This window comes from Parasteatoda tepidariorum, chromosome 5, assembly GCF_043381705.1.
Source record: "Parasteatoda tepidariorum isolate YZ-2023 chromosome 5, CAS_Ptep_4.0, whole genome shotgun sequence".
Classification (NCBI taxonomy): Eukaryota; Metazoa; Arthropoda; class Arachnida; order Araneae; family Theridiidae; genus Parasteatoda; species Parasteatoda tepidariorum.
In genome coordinates this window covers 25,315,587-25,342,331 of record NC_092208.1, presented here as the reverse complement: position 1 = coordinate 25,342,331, position 26,745 = coordinate 25,315,587, and the positions used below count along the sequence as shown (strand labels likewise).

Sequence of the window (26,745 nt, the reverse complement as noted above, 5' to 3'; positions counted from 1 at the left end):
ACAAGAAAAAAGTAAGGTTTAATTTCTTAAAAATAAAAACAAAAGAATTATGATATTCGATAATATATTCAACTGACAATATTGAAAGAAAATTAAAAAACGCGATTATACTCTTTAATAAAACGAAGTGCTAAATGATTTTTTTAAAAAAAGTCGCAATCGCAAACATTACTAATTTTTTTGAATAAACAAAGTTGATTGACTTATGTTCAAATCCAAAAGCGGAAAAATAAGTTTTGTTATAATTTTATTTATAAAAATGAAAACAACTAAAGATTTATAAACATAAAATCAGTAATAAAAACGCATTAAATTATTAGAAGTTTTATCCAAGAAGTTTTTAATAAATTAAAATAAAGTAAAAAATAGACTAACAAATTTAATTCTTCATGGGCAACTTAAATTAGATTTCCGATTTTAAAGAATTCAATAATGTAAAAAATTACTTAAACATATAATATCAAAATTAATTTTCACATTTAAAAATAAATATAAAAAGTTTTGCTTTAAAAAAGAATTTTACCTAATTAATTAAGAAACATTTCTTTATATTTTCTTTTCAATAATAGATTACGTTCAGAATAAGGTAACGACGGCGATCACAAAGTCAGTTCCACTGAAAATAATCTACTAGAAACGATATCAAGTCGCGACAAAGAAGAAAAAGAAACTAAGAGGTGCGAATACGAACATGCAAGATCACGATATATGTTCTCAAAACTTATTCTGACTATTACCGCTCATCATTCAAGGCCGTTTCAACATAACGAAACGAACATCGTCTTCCACAGCGCGAGTTGGCATCGAAACGTAAGAGAAGATCCTTGCGTGTCTTGTATCGGTATATCGTTATATCGTTTTGCGTTCGTCATCGTTACTCGACGGCTTAAATCAGATTTCTGATGCATCGCCTGGAACGAAAGTCGCTGTATCGGCCTGCCGATATAGGTGTTAAATCGATATGTCGCGATATATCGATTTATAGCCCAGTCCTAGTTATCACATTATTTTTATTTATACAAGAGGGTAAGAAGATATTAAATAATAACTATAAGAAATGGGAAGGAAACTATGAACTATTTCCAAGCAATAAACGTTATTTGCAAAGAAATTTTTAAACTGTTATGCTGTGTCATACGTGCAATTAGATAGTTTTCGAGATTTTTTAGCGATTTCTATGCATGCGTTTGAATCAATTTGCTATAGATTGTTCTAGCTATATTACTTTTTCCAAAAAAATTTCCGTTCTATATTAATGAAAAGATAATTTAACTGAAAGACTAGTAACAACAATAATTTCGCATATTATTTTCAGTAAGGTGTGCATAGTGCTCGGATTTATTTAATCATTGGTATAAAACATAAAGCGCATAAACAGTTGTGTATTATCAAATGCTTTTACTATATATTTTAGAATAACTGTTAAAAATGAAGTAATAATGTATGATTGCTGTAAAAACTAATATTTAGGTGAGAAGAAAGATACAGATTATCATAATTCTCCGAATTATTTCCGGTGTCAAATTGAAAACAGGATTCATATTTTAATAACATGATGGATTGTCAAATGAATCAGAAAAATGAATAAAAATTTTAAAAACGTGTTTCAATTTCATTGGGCAATTAAACTGATTTTGAGGTTATTTCATCTTAATTTGTCTTTTTTGTTTATGTCATGCTTTTCTTATATCATTTTTTATCATTTATATGTTGATGTGATCTGCAATATTTGTTTGATAGTTTAAAACAAAAAAATGTTCTAAGGGTATGCAGTACAAATGGTTACAGCCCAACACGCTCTTGAATTCGCATCGGACACGTAAATAAAAAGTAAAATAAAAAAACAATGAAATGTTACAAAATGAATCATTACTTTTGCGTCTACATTAATTACATACTATCTGCTAAAATTTGAAAAAAATCGGTTGAGTACTAAAAAAAAAGTCATTATGTTTTTGAGAATTCAAAGTATTCTTTAAAGAAACGCTTTAAAAGTTTATGTAAACATATTTTAATCTTACAATTGTCAAGTATGTTTCAATCTAATCACTTTTTTTACACTTTTTTTTACAAATTTCTCAGGTTAGTTTATATTTTAATTTACAAGATTCTCAAAATAATCGAATTCAAATATTGTTGGCGTTTTGCTTTTTTCTTATTCGTAATTTTAAAATAAATATTTAAAAAAAAACATTTTAATCCATTTAGATTTGGTAAAACTTTCAACTCATCAAGCACATTTTAACATTGCTAGCCTATTCGATAAGCCAGTAACGATTTCCACTTAAATAGCCATTTTAGTGTCTTATCTATGCGCCATTTTCGACAAATTTTATCTTTTCTTCGCGGGCATTCATTTAAAGTAAAGGAAGTTCAAATCGTATTAAGTGTTTTTAAATCTGTTTTGATGATGGGTTGTCCGTCTTTTTAAACAAACGGAACGTAAAATTCAGGGAAATGTTTCCGTTTAATCTCTATTTCATTCGAATTTCCAGTCGGAGGGAAGGATTTTCTTTGTTTCCAATAATGGATGCGTGGAATGTTGCCATTCTGAATGTGCAAAGTCAGCGGCAAGTGATCGTTTTCGGATAAAATCGTTTTCAAGCCTGTAATTGTTTTTAGTCGATACAAGGTATCGTGGATTTGTTTTCAAATAAATAAAAGCAGCATGGACCTATTCATTGAAAGATATTTTCTTTTATTAAAAAGTCACTGTCACTGTTACTTATGAATAACAGTTATCTTTTAACTGGTATTTTTCGTTCTCTGTTTACAAATAAATTTGTCTTTACTTATCATGCATTATTTTGTTATTTTTACTGCTGCAATGTCTTAAAAAATGTCAGTATTACAATAATGACACAGCCGGGATGACTTGGAATTAGGCAATAACAGAGCGCTTGTTTTTGCTCAAGTTGGGCTTAAATCCCAGTAAATTCTGGATAACAGGTATGACTGAAAATAATAAGAGAGCTGGCATAAAGCTCTCAAATCAGTCAGCTAACAATTTAAATTCCCAAGACAAATTTATTTGAATGCGTGTGACAGGAGCTTTTTTGTATTCTTGGATTTGTTCGAAATTACAAAACTGCTGAGTTGAGCAGTGATAAGACCTCAAACCCGATCTGTTTAACACCTTAATAAAATAAAATAAAGCATTCTCATTAGTAATGGGAAAAAAGAGGAAGGTCATAAAGCTTGGTCTAAATCTGGGAGGTTTTACTCTCATGTAATATATTTCTCTTTTCGACTCAAAAAGGTCTTATGATTGCCAGGAGATTTCTATTGGTCTTCTGAGTCGTATTTAAATGCACAAAGCTGCCAGTTTAAAAGTTACGAAACAAAAATTCTGCATTTTTTCAGGTGGTAAAACGATAATAATAAATTAATAAAAACATACATCGGAAAAGCGAATTAATTTTATAACGCAAAATAATTTGAAGCAAAAAATGAAATTTTCTTAAAGCTTTTCTTCTACTATTTATTCCAACATTTTGACTTTTCGATGAGACAATTTTATTTATTTTGATTACCACTCTGAAAATTACCTATGGCTTGCAATATTTTGTTATTCAGTTCTAATAAAAACCTAATATTTGAAATTATAGTAAGTTATTGTTCAACTCTTTGACGGGAATTTTTTTTCAAATTGGAACACTGGAATTGTGAAAATTATTTTAGCTTGGCTCTAGTATAATAACTTCTTCGGATGAATTACATTATTTTGTTTTCTTTGGGAAGGCGTTGAAAACCATACCCCATTAAAGAGTTAAGCATGTTGCATATTAAATACCATTAATTCCAAATCTTACAATCACTACTTTACTTAATGATTAAAGAAACAACTATTCCAATATTGCTATTCTGAATAAACCCTACCCATTAAAAAAATGTTTCATAATGTTTTCTTAAAATTGTTTGGCTACCTAATATACCAATGTGGGATAGCTTATAATATTCCAAAATATTATATCATTAGATAGATGTGTTAGGGTAAGACAGTTGCGAGTCAAGAAAATAACGTTTAATACTCATGGGTTTCAAACACATTTTAAATTTCTGTTACTGAATGTACGCAGAAAATAGGAAACTTCAAAATAAATTCATTATCATCTAAAACAAATTCAAAGATCGCTATTAAAAAAATTTTCTTTCACCTCATACAGATGGAAAGGAATGAATTTTTACTTAAATTAGTTAGCTGTTACTGGATAAACTACATTTACTCTTTCAACTAGCTGACAGCTAGATATGCTACATTTAATCTTTTAAAAATCGTTCTTAAAAGCTCTAATACTTTTGATGGTGAGAAAAACATTAGTAAGTGCACTAAGTCCCTTTTCATCAGCGTTAACAGTTTTAAGTAAGCTACATCTACTCCTTTAAGCAGCTTTTTTTTAGGAAGCTAGAACCTTTGTTCATAGAAATAAGATTGAAAATTCTTCAGTTTTATCATTGATTGGCAGGTTTATATTGCCTAGATTTATTGCCTGAGGCAGCAGTTTTTAAAACTTAGTACAATAGCTAGGAATAGCAAAAATTAAAGTTAAAAAAGAAAAAGATTTTGAGCGTGTAATTTTGTTTTCAGTTTAATAAAGTTTGATCAGTTTGTAATGATATAGTTACTCAAATAGCATCAAAAAAATTATCAATTTAGTAACGATATAGTTACATTAAATATCTTATTTGGCAGTAAATATAATAAATAGCTAAAGATTACTTATTTTTCATTAACTTAAAGCTAAAATTGCTATGTTGGTTAGTAGAAAACATACAGTTTTTTAGTCTAATTCAAAAAACATAAAAGAATTTATCTAGTTATTTTATAATTGATAGTATTAAACCAAAAAAAAATTACAAATCAAAAAATTATTTCTTAAAAAATATTTTAATTAAGAGATAAAGAACAATTTTCAATTTGTCTCACAACTTCAACTTCTCTCTATGATCTATTTCCATTTGCTTTTCTAGAGCTTAGTTAAAGGCAAACTTTTATCTCGAATATCTCATTCGTTCCTTGACTAATAAAGCCATAAGTCAAAGTCTATATGCAGAGTCTTTCGAATAATCAAAACTTTTACTTTACTGGCATTATTTTTCATTAACTTAAAGTTAAAATTGCTATGTTGATTAGTAAAAAACACATTATACAGTTTTTTAGTCTAATTTGAAAAAAACAGAAAAAAATGTACCTAATTATTTTATAATTGATAGTATTAAATCAAAATAAAATTACAAATCAAAAAATTATTGTTAAAAAAAATTTTAATTAGAAGATGGAGAATAATTTCCCATTTCTCTCCATGATTTATTCCCATTTGCTTCTCTAGAGCTTAGTTAAATGCAAACTTTTATCTCGAATATCTCATTCGTTCCTTGACTAATAAAGCCATAAGTCAAAGTCTATACGCAGAGTCTTTCGAAGAATCAAAACTTTTACTTTGCTGGTATTATTTTTCATTAACTTCAAGCTAAAATTGCTATGTTGATTAGTAGAAAACACATTATACAGTTTTTTAGTCAAATTTGAAAAAACAGAAAAAAATTTACCTAATTATTTTATAATTGATAGTATTAAATCAAAAAAAAAATTACAAATCAAAAAAAAAATTTTTAAAGAAACTTTTAATTAAGAGATAGAGAATAATTTCTCATTTCTCTCTATGATTTATTCCCATTTGCTTCTCTAGAGCTTAGCTAAATGCAAACTTTTATCTCGAATATCTCATTCGTTCCTTGACTAATAAAGCCATAAGTCAAAGTCTATACGCAGAGTCTTTCGAATAATCAAAACTTTTACTTTGCTGGTAAACAAATAGACAGAAAGACGTTCCACTGCATTTCCACATCAGCAGTTTGACCATTCATTACTTCCATAGTTATCTGATTATTCGGCCGAAATTTTGCCAGTCCGCCAGCCCTGCAACTCCCTACGAAGCATTCAATCACGGCAATGACCCAGTTCCCTTTACACATCGACCATCCTCAGGCACCCTCCCGTTTTGCTGACCTCCTCCACCAACCTCACACACACACACAGAGAGAGTCCTGATTTATGGTTTGCAGCCTATACTCGCCTTTAATGAAAGATCCTTCTTCCTGAAAATGAATGAGGATATAACGAGAAATGCTGCTGATGCCGCCGTATAATGAGATCCACGGCAATCCCGAATATAATCGGGAAAGATTTCTACCTAAAGATACTCCCGCTGCTCCCGGACAACTTAAGGACCAGTGGATAAGAACAAAATGTCTGTTGAGTCCCATATATTTTCTTTCAACAATGTTTTGATTTAAGACGCACTGTCATTGTTGAGGATAGATTTTTAACTCCCGTTATGCAGAGTGTATCATTAAATGGTAATAGCTATAATGAAAATAGTTATTTATTTGCTGTTAGGATTTACTTAATTCCATACGATTACTTGATAAGAATGATATATATGTATATGACAAAGCAACATTTGATTTCTTTTAGTGATAAACGATGCTTGCAATTTGATATCGGATTTATTTCCATTTGAAAACAATGGATTTCTCAGCATGTTGTTCTGTTAAAGTAACATTCATTTGACTGATTTAGTTAGTACCCATGATTTACTTTTTTGTTTTTAGAGATAATAATTCGTTAGGAGGACATATTCATTTCAAAAGTCAGATGAATTAGTCAACTTCCAGGATTTAAATTACTGGTTTTAATGATATGACAATTCATTCAATTCCAAAATTGAATGAAAGTTATTCAGTCAAGTAAATTTAATGTTCAGTTTGAGTTGACATTGACTGAACTGTCAATGTCATTCAGTCAAAACAATGATTCAAGAGAATTCCGACAGTTTATTTTATTTCTAAAAAGAAAATATTCAGTTCAAACGTCAGATGAATTAGTTAACATCCATGTTTCAATTTTTTTAAGGATTTTTGTAGATTCTAAAGATTTGTTAGAAGGACATATCCACTTCAAATGACAGATAAATTAGTTAATTACCAGGATTTAAATTACTGTTTTTAATGATATGATAACTCATTTTATTTCATTCAAGTGAAAAATTGAATGAAATCAATTCTGTCGAGTCAGTTCAATGTTCTGTTTGAGTTGACACTGTGTCTTCAGTTTGAGTTAACACTGTGTATTCAGTTTAAGTTGACGCTGAGTCGACAGCGAATCTTCAGTTTGAGTTGACACTGACCGAACAGTCATCGCCTTCCAATGAGGTGAATCTGAATCGAATCCCAGCGATGTCTGGTCGATACGGATCCGCATCCGGCTTGCACTGACCACGGTGCTGACGTGAAATATCCTCAGTGGTAGACGGATCATGGGTTAGAGTCCTCTTGCCGCCAGGCTAACCGTGGGAGGCTATCGGGGTTTTCCTCTCCATGCAACACAAATTTAGTTTAGTTCCATCAAAAATTCCTCCACGCAGGCAAATTTCTCCCAGTACTTGATCCAGGAACTCCCTTAACTTCTGGATTGGGTTCAAAATTACAAGGCTATGGAGTAGAACATTAGTAGTCGTAAACCCGAAAAACCGGGTCGGCTGTTAAACGATGGTTATAAAACAAAAATAAAATTCCTTTCATTGCAAAGAAGATCATTTTTATTTCAATTGTCAAATGAATTAGCTGACAACCATGTTTTTAATTTCTGTTCTTGAAGTTAATAATTCGTCAGAAGACACGTTTATTTTAAACGTTAATTGAGTTAGTTAACGCCCATCATTTAAATAACTCTCTTAAAGATATGACAATTCATTTTATTTCATTCCAGTTAAAAAATTGAATGAAATCAATTCATCGAGTCAATTCAATGGTCTGTTGAATCTAATTGAATAGTCAGTGTCAGTTCATTCAAACCAATAATTCCAGTGAAATTCATATTTTGCCAATTCATTTCATTCCCAAGAAGAAAATATTTATTTTAAACGTCAGATGAATTAGTTAATTCCCAGGATTTAAATTACTATTCTTAAAGATGGGACAGCTCATTTTATTTCATTCAGGGGAGAAATTATATGAAATCAATCCAGTCAAATTAGCTCAATGTTCAATTTGAGTTGACATTTAATGAACAGTCAACTTCAGTACATTCAAAGCAATGATTCTAGTGAAATTCATATTTTAACAATTCATTTAATTCATAAGCAGGAGCATGTTCATTTCAAATGTCAGAATGTTGAACTAGTTAACACCCATGATTTAAATGTCTAGTTTTAAAGATGGCATCACTTTGTTTTCTTACCAGTTTAAAGTTCAATAGATAAAAGCAAATTGTATGTTGCATTTCATAGATATTCTTAATGATGTAGCTTTACGACGTATTCTCATTATAGAGTATTGATTTTCAGCTCGCTTAATGCAGACTACCTCATTAATCGGAAAGATCCAAATAGTTTTAGTGAAAACAGTAAATAATTTAGTTTTCGTAGATATTTACTTTGTTTTAAGACAACTTGATAAGAATGAAATATGCACGCTTAAGTAACTGCTTGAATTCTTTTAATGATATTATGCGATGCTTTTATTTTGATGTAGGACTACAATTGAATAGCTTTTTCAACTTACTATATTGTTAGAAGAACACAGTCATTCGGTGCATCAGATTATTACGCAACACCCATGATTTACATTTTTATTTTTACAGATATCACCATTTTGTTTGATTCCTACTTTATCCAACAGATAAGAATAAAATGCATGTTTTGCTCCCTATCTTTTTAGTGATATTTTGTCATTATTTAAGATTAATTTTGAGCTCGCAGAGTGTAAATTGTGTAAGATTATTCTAGATAGCTTCAAATGAAACTAGGAAGCGATTAATTAGATATAGCTCTCGATTTAATACGATAAGTTGATAATAACTTAATATATATTGAATTCAACAAGCATTTTCTTAATGATATTGAATGAGGTTTTCAGTTTGATATGTAGAATTCAATGCCAGTCACGAATAATTTTCTGCAGGCGTTATTCTTAGAAGAAATTATCTGATTATTTAAAATATCAGTAAATCGGTAAACAAAAAGCCCTTTATAAGATATCACTGATCTCTCTCCCCCCCCTCTCTCTCTCTCCCTCTCTCTCTCTCCCTCTCTCTCTCTCTCTCTCTACCTCTCTCTCTCTCTTCCATATGTACTTTAAAAGCCGATGGATAAGAAATATTCTGAGGTTCCACATATATTTTCTTTTAATGATGCTTTTTTTCAGATCTATTGTATCTATAAGGCATTAACTTTCCTTTCTCTAACTGAAAAGTACGTTAGATGACATATTTCCCTAATTTCTAATTAACTTCCAAAAAGTGTTTAATCTTACACTCAGGTAGAGCGGCAACACCAGAAAATTCTTATTGATACAACTTATATTGATTGAGTCATCTGATATCCAATTGAAATACCTCTAGACCTCTAGAATTGAAAGATAAAGCTACCTTTATCTTAAGTCAACATAAATCTATTAAATTTTATCACCCTCAAGTTGATCTTGTCTTCCGATCTTCTACTATCCACCATTCAAAACTTTTAAGTCTCCCAGTGATCACACGACCTCCATGTACTTATAAACTATAAATATACACTTTATAAAAAGAATAGACGGCTACGCGATTTCCTCCTCTCCATACTTTTCCCCTTTTCGTAACTACACCTTGATTTCGGTGAATTTTACTTTGCTCCCACGGCACGGACCTGTGGCTGTGACTATGGTAACGAGGTATGACTATTTCAAGTAGGAGTCACTGTTTTGGAGTGGTTTCGGCTCGGATCGGCGACAGAAAATGAATCTTTTTCTTCAGTCTCTTGTGTACACTACCCTCCCTAGAGCTACCCTCCCTAAAATGCGCCATCCTCGATTCCATAGCACCAGACGGCCTCAGACTTTGTGGCGGGAGGAGTTCTTAGCTTAGACAAACTATATATTCCAGTTAGTTGCATCAGATAATACCACAGTTCCCTCTTTTGTTGTTAAGGGGGAAAAAACAATTAGTGTTGACGGTTTAACTATCTTTCATCTGCGTCTCAAGAAAATACGTGATTTGTTACAAAACGCAAACTTTGAGGTATAAAATACAATTTTATCCTCATTTGTGTTTCATTTAGAAGTTATATTTGAACTCAAAATTGTTTACACTGAAGGAACTGATAGTGTTAGAGTTAGTATTCCTGCTTTCTAAATAAGTTTTTCGGGTTCGATTCTTGGCGCTAAGTGAGCATTGAGACTACTTTTATTTGCCGTTATATTTCCTAATAAATTAAGTCATTTATGTGCTACATTAAATCTAATAATTCTGACATAATTCGTATCCTCAAACAAACAGTTTTCTCAACTTAGCGAGAGTTTATTTAGAGCATATCTAACGTAACGTTTTGGATAAAAATCGGAATTAAGGTGAAATTTGAGAATTCCTTTTTTACAGATCAGTTTTAATTAAAATAATAAATACTTTATTTGGCTTTGATAAATATTTTCATTGTTTTTGTTTCTAAGTCTTCATCACCCAAAACCAATATAAACTGAATTGTAGGTTAGCATTCATAATGGAATTTTTTGTTTCATAATCTTTTTAAAGTCGCTTATCACAGCCCCTCCAATAAAAAAAATAATTTTGATACTATTATCAAAATTTGGACTTTGTATTACTTATGTTTCTCTATATATCATAAAAAAACAGTTTTCCATTGCTGTCAGTGCGTTTTTGTTGGCCGAATACTACTTAATAGGATCTAGTTTTTCCACTTATTCCATAGTATTTTGGTTGTCATCAGCATAAAATTATTAGAAGTCAAAAAGATATTGGTTTTTCTATAAAATATTTTTGTATCCCTAATTTAAAGGTTTTTATCCACTGAATGGTATTTATATGTCTTAAAGCTCGGTATGCTGCTACTTCAGAAGATCCTTTATAGCTCCGAGGCGCCAGACTTGGTGGCTGCAGTAAATCCTTCATTGGCACCTAGAGAACAACCCTCATCCATGGATACGACAAAAACAACATCAACAAAGGTATTTATCTGTAATATTTTTTTTATTCTACTATGCTATTATTATATTTCTTATTTCGATTGTTTTCTAAATCAAGAGTTGAAAGCTAATAGAGTTGCTTCTTTTTGTAGCATAATTCTATGGTATTACCTTATTACACTATAGATTGAGATAAACTTATTTAAATTGGTGTCTAAAATTATTAACCGATTTACAATATTATTGTTTGGTACAAATTTTAATACTATACTAGCATAAATTCTCGTTAATGAAATTTGTTAAATTATTAAGTACGTATTCGATCAGCTTCATGAACAATGTTATGCCTGCAAAAAATTGTATTTAATATCTCAGCCTGTTACTTGAAAGAAAATATTAAATTTCTGATTTTGAACTCTTTAAATTTATTATAAAAATATATCTTTAGATTTAAGTGTTATTTTAAGAATCTTAATAGTATCACAAGTGAGGTATCTGAAAGAGGGGAATAGGGATACAATCATAAGGGAATAGAATTCTTTATAAATAAACTATTCTTTGTAAATAAATATTCCCATGAAACTGAAGCGGAAATATATATACTTGATAAAAATTTCATTGGCTTCAAAAAATATTAAAATGGCAACGTCTTCATATTTTTTGAAGCCAATGAAGTTTTAATCAAGTACATAATTTTTTTTATCATACATATATATATTAAATAAATAATTTCAAATTTCGCAGAAAAAACTGTTTTGTCCCATAAAATAACAATTATTGCAAATCAATTATCGGTGTTGGTGACCGGTAATGAACAGAAGACGTAACCCTTTAGTTTTATAAATAAAGGAAAAAAAATTATGGTTTCTTCGACCAGTTTATTCTAATACATTTAAAAAAAATACGTTTATTAGAACGTAAGCAACAAATTGCGAATTTTCAAGTTTAAAATTCGAATTAAAAGTCTAAAAATTTATCCGTGGATAAATTCTTAGTGTTGGTAGCGGAAATGCATATTCCATGCACTGAAAAAATTGCGGTCAAAACTACCAGAATATGGTAAACTTTGTGTATTTCTGTTTCTATGGTAAGACCAGAGAGCTCGGTAATTTTTAACGAAGCACTTTGGCAATGATTTTAGCAAAATTAACAATAAAATATCATTTTATAATATTTGATGAAACTTGGTTTGCGTGGTAAAATATAATAATTTTATCATGCTACCTTAGAGCAATGCATAAAAACCACGTATTTGGTTAAATTTATGTTTTAGTTTTGTATTTCTTACTAAATATGGAGTAGTAAGAACTATAGTTTTAAAAACGGAAGTGATACTAGAATTTCTTTCATCGTGTAAAAATAGTGCAGATTCTTTTAGAATCAGAGCTTGTAAAAACTTTCACACCATGTTTATCTAAATAAAATTTTATAATATTCACGAAGTTTCTCGAAAATTTTGATTAATAGCAAAAGAATAAGGTTTAAATTTGGAGTTTAACTGCTTATTTTCCGAAAGCAAAATATTCCTAATTTACTCCAACTTTTAGAAACAGATGGTAGCAATAAATACTCCACAAATACGTTAAAATGAAACAATGAAGCTGTTATTATTTTAATTTATTCGATGCTAAAATGCATTTTTTGAAAATTTAATCTAGCGAATTTAATGGCTCGTCCTTAAAAATTCTTTTTTCAATCCCTCAAGTATTTAAAACAACTTCAGATAAGATTTTTCTAAAGCATACTACCATTAAATTCAAGGAGAACATTAAAAATTGAAAAATGAACTATCATCAATAATGTCAACAAAAACAGAAGGGGACCACTAAAGGACGATTGAGCAACAAAATCCATTAACTCACAATCCTTTCACCCCTATTTTTCCAAACCCCCTCAAGAAGCAAAGCACGAAACAATTCTCTGACACATTTCCTTAAAATCCTATCCATCATATTTACTCAAAATTTTTCAACGTTCGAAAAAACAACACTCCCTCCTTTTTTTTCTCCTAACTTTTCCGGGTAAAAATATTTCGACAAAATGCAGAAGGGTTCAGGATCCTAAACTCTATCGTTCCCAAAACTTTCTCCAAACAGACGCAGACGATAAAAAAAAGTATTCGTTTTTCCCTATCTTATCGTCTGCCTTTATGTATTGCTTCACAGTGTATCAATTTAATTCAATTTTCCTCCAGTTCCGAGGTTCTTCCTTTTTTATTACTATTTTTCTTGTTTCGTCTTTGGGAAGAGGTATTCGAGAATAATGTTCTACGACCTGGTCTCTCATCGCTTTTTATTAAATAGAATAGCATAATTGATTTATTGCTTATATTTTCCTTGTTATAAAGCTTTTATTCTTTAACAATGGAATCTATAAAAGAATTTATCCAGAATTAATTTTTAGAGGAAATATTTAGACAAAGACCCTCAACCTATTTTAGCCGTGACTTTAACGTTTGCATAAACATTTTTCTCACATTTACTCAAAAACATATTTACTCAAAATTTTTCAACGTTCGAAAAAACAACACTCCCCCCTTTTTTTTTCTCCTAACTTTTCCGGGTAAAAATGTTTCGACAAAATGCAGAAGGGTTCAGGATCCTAAACTCTATCGTTCCCAGAACTTTCTCCAAACAGACGCAGACGATAAAGAAAAAGTATTCGTTTTTCCCTATCTTATCGTCTGCCTTTATGTATTGCTTCACAGTGTATCAATTTAATTCAATTTTCCTCCAGTTCCGAGGTTCTTCCTTTTTTATTACTATTTTTCTTGTTTCGTCTTTGGGAAGAGGTATTCGAGAATAATGTTCTACGACCTGGTCTCTCATCGCTTTTTATTAAATAGAATAGCATAATTGATTTATTGCTTATATTTTCCTTGTTATAAAGCTTTTATTCTTTAACAATGGAATCTATAAAAGAATTTATCCAGAATTAATTTTTAGAGGAAATATTTAGACAAAGACCCTCAACCTATTTTAGCCGTGACTTTAACGTTTGCATAAATATTTGTCTCCAAAATATCCAGTTTAAAACATTTGAAACGTTTGCCGTCACCCAATCAGAACTTGAGATATAAAGAGTGCAGTAATTCAAATTCTCTTTTAATTTTTTCTGACAGAATTATACCAATATAATTCTACATTCATTACTTTTTGAAAGGTAGTTAAAAACTAAGCATTTGCCTGTTTTGAATTTTTGATAAACATCTTTGTTTTGCGCAATTTTCGATATAAGAATCATCCAAATCTGTTTTGTTTTTTTTTCGTTTAAACTGTTATGTCAAATTTTCAAGAAAATCTAAAAACTGATAAATGTTTAATATTAAATTATTGATTCAAGACCCCAAATCACAGATTCTTATAGCTTTAAAGTTTTTCATTTTTTATTTTACAACCGTCGTTGAACAGCCGACCCATTTTTATGGGTTAACGACGACTAATAACAAGCTTAACCCCGTCCCACCACCGTAAGGGGGCATCCAAGGACACTCCGAAAGTTCGAAGTGAGCGCAACAGTTAAATTACATAAGCAAACATATTCAAAATTTTCAAATTAGAGTTTTAACAAATAGGTAGAATATTAAATGTGAAATCCAGAAAGCAGTGCTACTTAGAAATAAACTAAATACTAACAAACATTACAAAAAAAAAAATAAACAGTAACAATCAGAAGAGATATTGATGTCGCATCTTCAGTAGGGGTGCTACTACTACTAATGTTCAACTACTAATGTTCGACTACTAATGTTCAGCTCCGTAGCCTTGTAATTTTGAACCCAATCCAAAAGACAAGGGAACTCCTGGATCGAGTATTGGGAGACATTTGCCTTCGTGGAGGACTTTTTGATGGAGCTAACCCGTATTTGCGTTACATGGAGGGGAAGACCACGAGAACCTCCCTCGGTAAGCCTGAGGGCAAGGGGACTTTAACCCATAATCCGTCTACTACTGAGAACATTACGTCAGCACTGTGCTGTGGTCGGTGCAAGCCGGAGCCGAATGCCTTTTGCCGTCAAATAATGCAGCGCCATCAATACAAAAAATATCTAAAGAAAATGAAATGCAAAAACATTTAACCTGAAATCCAAGGTGGTATGGGTGGGGGAGACTTCCAATCAGTTTATTTTTAATGTAATTGAGAAGTCTGACGTACAAAGAAATCGAGGCCAATTCTCATTCTTTCTGTTACTAATGGATAAGACAAAGTACCAAAACCATGTTCTTTCCAAACATATGCTAAGGAAATTTTTAGTTCCTCTTGAAAAACACCATTGTAAATACACAAATTAAATGCATTTCGAACTAAATATAATTTCTTACCTTCTGAGAAACATACTTTAACTAAAAAAATTTAGTTTCTCTTCATATCAAAAATTTTGAAAATCGCTCTGTTAAGACTGTGGTGTAATACCTAGTTAAATTTAGTGTTGAAAAACTCTAAATATTGAGCGCTATTTCAGCATACAACCGAATAGGAATCGAATGTTTATACTGACTTAAAAGTGTAGTTGAAAAAAATAGTAAAAGAACGTGTCAAAACTCAAATAAATGAGAAAGCTTACAACAAGATAAAATGCATTTATTCTATTCGTGATTTTTTTTCCAATTTTGGCGTACTTTTGGAACTTATTAGACAGCGTCGGCATTTTGCTTACAATTCAAGCATGAAAATATTTATGTTTGTGCCTCCCACGAGGCTGAACATTCGTAAGAAACATTAGTAAACTCTTAAGAAAGGCATTCATGATTTTAGTTATATAGTAAGGATAATTATATTCTGATAAAAGGGTTTATAAAAATCTCAATTGTATTTAAATAGTTTTATAATATTTAATTTATATCCACTTTGGTTTTGATAAACCTAGTTCGAATTCCTATAAATATTTTGTCTCTGCAGTGTGTAGGTTTGATCAACAAATAAATTTTATTTTAAGAAATATTGCATTCAAGCATCCTAAAGTAATAATTCTTGTTTTACATACTACCCTAAAAGTAATTTTACTGACACTTATGTGTACCATATCTTACAGTAATTATAAATTTTAGTACTACTGATTAACAAAATTGTTGCAGCTCCTTAACACCGAGTAGTGATAAAGAACAATACAAGAGTTATGTATTGCACTTCACTACACCACTTTAGTGTACAGTAATTGCCACTATTTTTGGTGATGGGATACAATAAAATTTTTTACAGTGTACAAAAGTGATGTAATGAAGTGTATTCAAAAGTGATGTAATGAAACACCAATGGTAGTTCTTGATGTAATAAGCATTCCGCATATCCCATTACACTTCTATTTGTGTAAAGTACTTGCCACCATTTTTGATTTTGAACAAAAACAATACTTGTGTCCACATGACATGAAAACAAGACATATTTCATGTAAAAGTTGTTAAATTTACTTTTACGATACAATTTACAGAAAAAAACTATTAGTTTATTAGTTTTTGATCAATCCTACTCTCATCACAGAGAAAACTGGAGTTCGATCAAATTCGAATTTGGCTTCATAGAATACAAATTAAATATTATAAAATTATTTAATGTAATTTATAGATTTATTTAAATCTTTTTATGAGAGCATAATTGCATTTATTACATAACAGAAAGCCTTTTGTAACAGTGAACTTCTGTTTCTGTGGAATGCTCAGCAGCTTGCTAGACGACAAAAAACTTACTCCTTCTCGTGTTCTATACATAGTAAAAAAATTTTCGCGTATCTTGACATCAAAAATGGCGGCAGCTACTTTACTCGAAAATGATGCCCCACTGCACCAAGAATGTTCTTTAACACTACTTGGTGTTAGTAGCCGCCACCATTTTTAGGTATTCACCAGCACTGAATCAAATAATTACCGTAGTGTAAGGTATAAGAGTCTGTAAAGTTTATTTTTACAATACAATATAAAGTAAAAATTATTAATTTGGAATGCATGTATATACACTATTACTCAAAATAAAATTAAATTGTAGATCAAGCATACACGCGGCATATAGAGAATATTAAAACGTATTCCAATACGTTTAACAAAATGGAAGAGGATATAAGCAATACCTGATAAAACCACTTAATACATTTCACAGAGATTTAAAAATTAAAATATAATTATCCTTACTGCACAACTAAAAGCATGCACACATATTTCCGCATAGAACCTTTGTTATGGTTGCTGTATAGCAGCGTCGAAGACTTCCACTACCTCACCAGCTTGTATTCAAATGCAAACAATCTATAGGCAACATTCAAAACTCGCCAAAATCGGTGTTTTTCGAAGTAAATACAATTCTCTTTTGGTGCTAATCGGCAAGGGTTTAATGTAAGCCTATTCCATTATAAGTGATAAAAATTAAATTTCCCTCTTTAAATTGTATAAGAAAGCTCGATTTGATTTTACCCTGAAATAAAGTGCTTCTTTACACAATTTTACGATTGGTCAACATCATGTTCGGTGAAATATTACACCACAGGTTTTACAGTGTGATAAATAATCTATCGCTGTAATTTTCCGAGTTTTAAACGTAGCCGAAATCGGCTTTTTTGTAAGCAAAAATAATTCATGAAATTGGGGTAAACATTTTCCACTAGTTTAATTTGGACTATTTTCGTTTCATTTAGACTATTCATTTACCATTAATTTAGACTAAAATGTACCCTTTTTAAATTATATATGAATGATCTATTTGGTGTTAAATCATAAAAAAAAGACTTCATTAGCACAATTTTTGAAGTTCTTCAACTTTAACTTCGGAGCGATATTTCCCCACAGTTTTTACAGCACTAATCTCAAAATTAATCAGACACAATAACTCATTCCCGCTTGAAACTGCGAAATTCCTCTCTAGATGTTTACCACTTTTCTAGCAATTACAAGCAAAACCAGATATTGCCCATTTAGGTTAACCTATCCATTAATTATATAACTAAATTTCTTTGCTAACTCAATAATAAGAGGCATGCAAAGATAAAATTACTTATAAGCCTTATTGAAAACAGCGCTACAATTTCCTAAATCGAAATGCAATTGCAGCAACAATAATTTCAACTAAACAATCAAAACGCAATGAAGAAATCTAGCTTAAGAGCTCATATTTACGAATATTTACGACGACAAAACCCGCAGACAAGCGAATTTGTGCTTAACGACATTAAAGCGTAGACGCAGTTTAAATCCCCAACATTTAATTTAACCTTTATTTCAAATTTCCACTTGGGGTTTATTATAGCGTTCTCGATTTACACTAATTAAAGCTTTTGCAGCGTCATCTGGTACGCTAGAATGGCTCGAAGAACGGTCCGTAATCTCTGTGTGTATATGTATATAAACGACTGCACCCTCGGTACAAGCAACCCCTTGCTTTTAAGTGTTGCCAGCCCCTTTTCCCAAATTTCGTTTAATACTGGTGCACAAGCAGATATTTAAGCCCAATGAAAAGGCGGATTAATTATTTAGGGAAAGACGAGTAATAGGCGGGGGTGACTCTTATAGTATTTCAAACGAAATAGTGATGTTTAAAAGGCTGTTTACGAGTTTAAAAGCTTTTGTGTTTATATCCTATCTAAACAGGGCATTTAAATAGACTCGGTTAATGAGATAAGGATAGACTGGGATAAGAATTAGGCTCATTTAGTTTGGCGATGAAAAGCATACTAAAGTAAGATGTAATTCTTAAAAAGTGTGCTTGTTTACTTAAAATAAGATGACTTTTGATTATTCCTAAACAAGACATTTAAATTGTTGCAATAGATTAAAAAAAGTATCGCAGTTTAAGAAAGAAGATTTCTTAGATTATGTTTAAAGGTATTTAGGGATAAAGATTGTTAAGTTGTTAGAAGAAAGTTGAAATTTATATTGTGGATTAGCAAATCAAAATAAGTTTTTTAATATTAAATCTTAAATTAATTTGTTTAATAATAAAATTAAATCTTAATTTCACTTCCGTGTGAGGCGTGTTAGTCGGACATTTTTTTTTCGTGTTTTTATGTGTGGAAACTTAAGATTTCTGACAGAAGTATATGAAATCCATGTTGGCATGATATTTTTTATCTTGTTAATTATATAGAAAAATTAAGAATTTTTGCTATGAAGGTCTGATAAATCATTCTGATATAATTTTTTATTTGCGGAAAATTCTAATAAATATATGAATTTGTGTCATAAATATCTGAAAATCATTTTCTTTATATGTTTTTTACGTTATAATTAATTTTATGGAAAAATTAGGAATATTTGTCATTAATATTTGAAAATCTATTTTGGTAAGACTTTTTATTTGATGAAAATTCAAATATATATCTATGAATATATTTGAATACTTTAAATGAAATATATATATAATATGAATCTATGAATATTCATAATATGAATATATTCATAAATTCCTAATATGAATCTCTGAATATACTCATAAATTGATAAAATAAATTATAAATATTTTTCAAAAAATCATGATGCTGATTTGTTTTGACAAGATTTTGTTGTTGTTAATAATTTTAATAGAAAAACATAAGACGTATGTAACATTTCTGTTACATACGATTTGAAATCAATTTTAATATCATTTTTTAACTCTGCTATTAATTCAATGAGAAAAGTACGGATTTCTCTCATAAATATTTGAAAATCAATATTATGAGTATTTTAAGTTGCAATTGAGAAAGACAATTCGGGTTTCTGACATAATTATTTAAACTAGTGGGTTGCGCCCCCTGCTCGCTAACTCTCGCCAACCCCCGAAAATTGCTACGCAATCTTATATGGTTTGCTTCGCTCGCTACTCACTTAGGTTCATTGCAAATACACAAAATTCTAAGAATTCAAAACAATCATTCAAATCCATATAACAACTTTTTTAAAGAAAATTACATCTTTTTAGTAAATACTAAGTCATTAAAATAAATTTGAATTCAAATGAAGGACATATAATTCGCTAAACCTATTAGAAATGTGCTATAGTATAAAATATTAAAGCGTAACAGCACGACTGAGACTCATTTTTCAATGAATAACTAATAACAATAATAAAACAAATAAATTCGTGATATAAATCAAAAATCGTCAAATAAATTCGTAATATATAAATTCACGAAAAGAAGCGCTTTCGACAAAATACTAAAATAGAGATCTATCGACAAAGACTACTTACTTCTGCCTATCTAAAGGTTATTTCAATTTCCGTTTTTAAGAGTGCTATACGTTGAGCCACTTCAGCTAGAGCGGCAATCATTTTTTATCGGCAATCATTGGTCGATTTTCTTGCGTTGCCATTCTGGGAATTGTAATGAGGCTTTTTTTGTCACCGAGTAAGAGAAATATAGATATAAATTTTATGGGAATTTTTTACATTGTTGTTATTGATATGAGGAGAATACGGATTTATGTTATAAATATATGTTTATCAATTTTGATGCTTTGTTATACTGTTGTAAATTACTAGTAGAGAAAACGTTTTATGTTTGTCATAAATATTTTAACAACATTAAAAATCTATCTCATCAAATTGTTTTTAATTCCATAGAGTACTGTTATAAATGACTGAAAATGAATTTTAGGGGATTTTTTTTTTGCTTTTGTTTCTATTTTTATAAAAGTGCAAATTTTCTGCCATAAATATCTTAAATTAATGAATGAATTTTGGTATAATTTGTTTTTTAGAAATTTTATGATAAGAATACATATTTCAGCCTTAAATGTTTAAAAATAAAATCTATGGGAGCATTTTTTGTTGTTAATAATACTACAATAAGATTAAGCCAGTTGAGCCTTTTTAAAACAAAAACGCTTAACACGAATTTTCGCTTAAAACGAAAGGAAATAGTTTCTCTGTCAAGCTCTCTCGGAAAAAATAATATTTGTATCACTTAATGTGAACATAAAATAAACATCTCCCGTTTAAGATGGGTAAACATTGCACCTAATAAAAAGGAATTGTGAACCCTTACGCCGATCTTCCTCGTTGGAACAATTATATCACTGTTCCTGAACTGGACACGTAAAAAGATATCTGCTTTTGTTAACTGCTGAGAGAGATCGCCTTTAGTTCATATCAATCTGCAATTAGTGACGTTATCAACCGCAAAGCTAAAAAAAAAATTATTATTTTGAATCTCAATAATTCAATTAGGTTCAAGAGTGAACACGTGACCTTTGCTAAAAATAGAACGAATTGGCTTCAAGATTTAGCTGTCTTTATAACCAATTATCACAAACATAATGCAAATTAAAAATGAAGATTTGGAAACAAAACATAGATAAAACCTAAGTAAATGTTACGTTTATATCTTATATGTACAGCAACTCATATTTAAAACTAAACTAAACTCAATGGCACAACAGCCCATAGAGGGCCCAGGTCTACTGTGCCCATCTCAGTTTTCCTGACCTTGGGCTCTGGGGTGCAGGAGCAGACGTTCCGGTTAGGTAGTCAGCCGAACGCAAAACCCCCCAGTGTTTAGTTCCCAAGCATGCTTGATACTCATTTATCGACCAACTGAAGTGGTGAAAGGCTGAGTCAACCTTGCCCGGCCCGAGGATTGAACCCAAGACCTGTGGCACAGGAGCGCGAAGCGCTACCACTCAGTCACCGGGAGTCCAACTCATATTTAAGCCTACAATTAAAATCACTTAAACATAAACATTTATTGCTAATATATAGCACAAATATATTTGTTATTTATTAAATTAAATAAACGAGTAAAACTATCAAAAAATAACAAAATTCACGGAGAATTATTTAAAGTTCAACTATTAACTTTAATTTATTTTTGAAGTAATATTTTTTTTTAAAAAATCTGTGACTAGTGAAAAATTTAAAATAAAATAATGGTAATAATAATACAAAGAAGATATTTATCTTAATTGTTCAAAAAATTAAAACAGTAATTGTAAAAAATTAAATACAAGAGCTATGATTAAAATAGTTTAAACTAGATTTAGATACCAATTGTCACAAATATAAAGCTAATTAAAATGGAAAATACAAATGGAAGAAAAACTTACAGAAAAATTTTAATATTAATTTCTCTAAATTTTTCATCTCCTAAATATTTTATTAAAAAGTCATGTAGATTCATACAATAAATATTATTTAAAGCTTAACATATATTGCTAATTTATCAGACAAACATTTTCATCATTTATTAAAATAAATTTGCATGTTATTAATGATTAAAGACATGAAAAACTTAGTCCAATGAAAAAATAGCATTTTTTCTCATAAAGGCTATATATCAAACTTTTGGTACATGTTCAATATGATTTATATTTCTACAAAATCATGAATAAACACTAGGGTGCCTAGATTTTTGAGCAAAAATAAGGAGAGAAAAAAAAACAAGTTAATATAATAAATGCCATTTTTCTTCAGAAGGCGTGCGATAAAAAAGAAGAACTTTTTTTCATAAAACTTGCATAAATATTGATAAAAAAAGAGCTGCACTTCTTTAGCTTGCTGAATAACTCCAGTATTATTATTCATTAAGACATCAATATTTAAAACTTGGCTGAGAAATATTGAATAAATTACAAAAGGTTGTGGTGTTAATGATTTTTCAATACTTTTACAAAGCGTTGATTGCTGTTTCGCCGATGTATTGATGCCAAACATTGCCAAAATGATCACAACTCGTAAAAAATAAAATAAAATATACAAGAAATAACCAACGTCATTAATGCTAAATAAGGTATTTATTCCAATACAAAATCTGAGTTTTACTTTTGAAAAGAAAAAAAAACAATAGTTTTTTTTTTGTTTCTTAATAACTTTCCTATATTCTGACAAAATCAAAGAGAAGCAATTAATTCTTTTTTTTTAACGGTGAAAATAAGTTCATTATTTTTAATCAAAATTCAAAAATAGTTTATAGTTTATTTTACATGTTGAAAGACTAATAATTATGTTAGCAAACATAAAAATTTTTAAAAAAGTTATGCAATTTTGTAATGCTTTACAATGCGGATATAAAAGCTGATTCCAGAACTTAACGTGTAGTTAGCACAAAATAATTAATATATTTAAGCTGAATCCTAGGCCATACATCTATGGCTAATCACTTGAACCTATGAGATTGATTTTTAGTACGTGAAAACCCAATCATTGGAACAAAAGTTATTCAGGGGTATATATTTTTTAGACAACTGTATAGTTATATATAATGTAACACAGAATACATTATATATAATGTATTCGATGTAAGTAATTATTTAAACAAATCATTGTAACCTTGGTAATTGTAAAACTGCCATATCTCAAATATGGCAGAGGTATTTTAATATATTTTAGATTTTCAGTTTTCCAATAGGGGTACGGCTCCCTAACTTAACTTTTCATCTTCTGTTTCATATTGGAATTAGTCTAATTTTTTAAATAGTAGAAATAATTTTTGTAGTTTTCATTTCAGTTTCTGATTTCGATTTAAATCAGAATAATTTCAAATCGATATCGTAATTTTTTAATTATTTAGCTCTGAAATTAGTACACATTTTGAATCAGTGAGAACGACAATCCTTGTAGAATTTTTTTTCAGCTTTCGATTTTTATTGAAAATAGTGCAATTTTTAATCTGTATTTATTTTTTTAGTTTAAAAAAAATATCTTGTGCTTTTTTTTAATTTTTATTTAGCACAGGAGCTTGTATGATTTTTAAATAGGCAAGAACAACGATCCCGCTAGTTCTTTTTTCAGCTTTCGATTGTTTGAGAGATTAATCGATTTTTTTTAATTGATAAGAGCAAATCATACTGTTTTTATTTTTCGGCTTATTATGAGCAATAAACTGAAATCAGTTGATTTTTTAAATTATTCAACTCATGTTTCTTCTTTGAAGTGTGACAAACATTGCATCATTATATAATTTTTAATTCTTTTCAAAAACGAGATATTTTTTAGTAATTTTAGTATAATCTTTATTTTACTTTTACTTCTGTTTATTTCTTCATCTCAAAATTTAAATTGACCCCTGTTTGGTGGGGAAAAAATAACAAATTCAGATTGCGGTGATCATAAAATTGCTGAAATTTGTATTGCCGTTCGGTACGGAACTCCAATTTAAATTAAAGCACTCCAACTAGTAAGAAAAGTGGTCAAAATCTATATTGCAAAATGTGCACTTTTTTAACAAACATACGATTCAGTTGAAATAAACATAGTAAAAAATGATAAATTTGACCCTTCTTTACAAACTTTCACTTTATTTTGAAATAAAACAAATATTAAAATACCTGAAAGATGAAAAAAAATGCTTTATACACGTAACATTGTAGAGCCTTTATGGTCATTATATTGTTTAAAGAATTTAGGTGATTAAATACAACAAACTTTTTAGTGGTTAGAAAACTTCATCTATAGCATTTAGAAAATAATTAGGGTAAATAAATTTTCCTTTTTTCGGAGTTTTAATTACTACTAGACTTTTCCGCTACCTGAACGATTACTTTGAATTAGAAATTAGCTTTATAATTTCAAATTTGTACCACTTAGAATTAAATAAAAATGCTGACCAAATTTCTAATAATGAAAATTTTAATTTCTCGACAGATCAACTGGTCTGCTAATTGTTAGCTCCAGAAAGTTAAATTTATCACAAAATAAATTTTATTTTTAAACGAATACCTCTTAAAGATCGAAATAAAAATACTTCATTCTCTATAAAAGAAAAGCAGACGATTTCGATACGAATTCTTTTTCTCTGCCACATTTGAAATGAAGCGAAAAAGGAAATTGTCGTCTGCAATTTTCATGGAATGTCGTTTTAATTACACTCTAATTAACAAAAGCATGAAAACGAGAATGGTTTAATTTCCTTCCTCCAAAAATCTCTCGTGTACTTTATTTCTTCTCTTTCTTATGGATCTTTGGTGACCAAAGACGAACCTTGATTATTTTATAATTGTTCCTGCGAAAATAGCGCGAGCACTATTGAAGCAAAAGTCTTTGATCTTATGGACAGAGTTTAAATTAATCTTTCCTTTTAAGTCGTAGGATTATTCTTTTTTCTTTACTTGGAAAACTGTAAAATGAAAAGCCAATTCATCTGCTTATTTGACTTTTGAGAATAATAAGAGAAGAACTTGAGAGAAGGAGAAGAAGCCATATTAAAAGATATTTTAGAACTTTAATTAAATACAGACTGCTTAATACATCAATACTTGTTCTTAATCACATTAAGTGTTTTCTTTTTCAATTTAGTCATTTTTTAATCTCTAACAATTAATTAAAAATGAAATATTTTACTAAATGAGTGCTACAATCTGGAAGAAACGACTATCTTTTCATTCAAAATGATGACTTTGAAGATTTTAGGAAATAATAGAATTGATATTTTATTAATTTTAATACACATTTGTTTTATTAATATTCTTTTGAAATGAAAGAATGATTAAAATAAAAATTTTCTTGCGTAACGAACATTCATGCGTTTACTTCTTTTTTTTTTCTCTATTCTTTCATGGCATACATTTGGTGACTTTTTACAAAAAGGTATTAAAAATAAATCAAGGTAAAGACAAACTAGGGGTTACGAAGATTGAATGATACAATAGAGTTCCATCAGCCATGAAGGCTCAGGAAATAGAGCGTTCGCCTTCCAATGAGGTGAACCGGGTACGAATCCCAGAGATGACTAGTCGATACAAATTCCGCATCCGGCTTGCACCAGCCACAGTGCTGACTTGAAATATACTCAGTGGTAGACGAATCATGGATTAGAGTCCCCTTGCCATCAGGTTTACCGTGGGAGGTTTTCGTGTTTATCCTCTCCATGTACCGCAAATGAGGGTTATTTCAATCAAACAAGTCCTCAACGATGGCAAATTTCTCCCAATACTTGATTCTGGAGTTCCTTGTCTTCTGGACTGAGTTCAAAATTACAAAGCTACGGAGTTGAACAGTAGTAGTCGTAAACCCAAAAATCGGGTCGGCTGATTAACGATGGTTATAAAATTTTAAAAAATTAACATTCCATCAAATTATAATAATTCTAGATTTTTAGGTGTCTTCAGGTTAATTGGGTACTTGCACTTTAGGAAGATGATCTCCCATACCCTCACATGTGACTTATGACGACAGCGTCAATTAATCTTTGTCAGCAAAATAATTCTTCCTCGTCTACTTCTTGTACTTTGTACTTCTTGTACACGTCTACTTCTTGTTTGTGTATTTTATTGTAACCTTGATAAATATTTTTTATACCAGGTTTATTTTTGTTTCATGTATCTGGCAACTTCTATGCATAATTAGTTTGTTCATCTTCCATATGGGTTCGTGCCCGTCTTTGTGTTAAGTCTCTGTGTAAATATATAGTGAAAGAATTGAAATCTTTGAGAAAGAATCTTTGTGAAAGAATTTAGAATGTGTCACTTAGGAGAATTGACACTTGACGGGCTGGGCTTATTTGAAATAGAATGGAAAGAACCGTTGCTAACGTAAACAAATGCCACGCTTCAACAAGCAATCAGGGTTGAGATACCTACACTACGTCACTTGCAGGTTGCCCATTATGCATTTTGAAGACAATTTCGATTTTTTTTTTTTTTTTTTAAGTAAGAAGCAAGCAAAGTGCTTGACTGCTCATTATTTTATAGTCAGATTGATTCATAAAGCCGGAAATGATAAAAATAAGAAAAAACATGAATTCAGTGTCAGAAAGTTAAAGTGTTATTCAGTTATAGTGCATCATTAGTGTTATTTTCTTACATAAAGTATTTTAAAACTGTAAGTTTTAGAAAATTGATTTGAATATAATTAATTAATGGAATAACTAATCCTGAGAGAAAAATAAATAAA

General features: G+C 29.9%; 1 long non-coding RNA gene across 2 annotated transcripts in view; it reads left to right on the top strand.

Moving 5' to 3' along the window:
• The window catches only part of LOC122270813 (uncharacterized), an 84,779-nt gene extending 58,703 nt beyond the window's left edge, over window positions 1-26,076 (top strand). The window contains exons 2-3 of one of the 2 annotated variants that reach the window (XR_006226005.2): window positions 10,870-11,001; window positions 25,952-26,076. This is a non-coding gene — a long non-coding RNA (uncharacterized lncRNA). Of the gene's footprint in view, window positions 1-10,869; window positions 11,002-25,943 lie in introns of both variants that reach the window. The other variant, XR_006226004.2, reaches the window with a different exon arrangement.
• The last annotated feature ends 669 nt before the right edge of the window (window positions 26,077-26,745 follow it).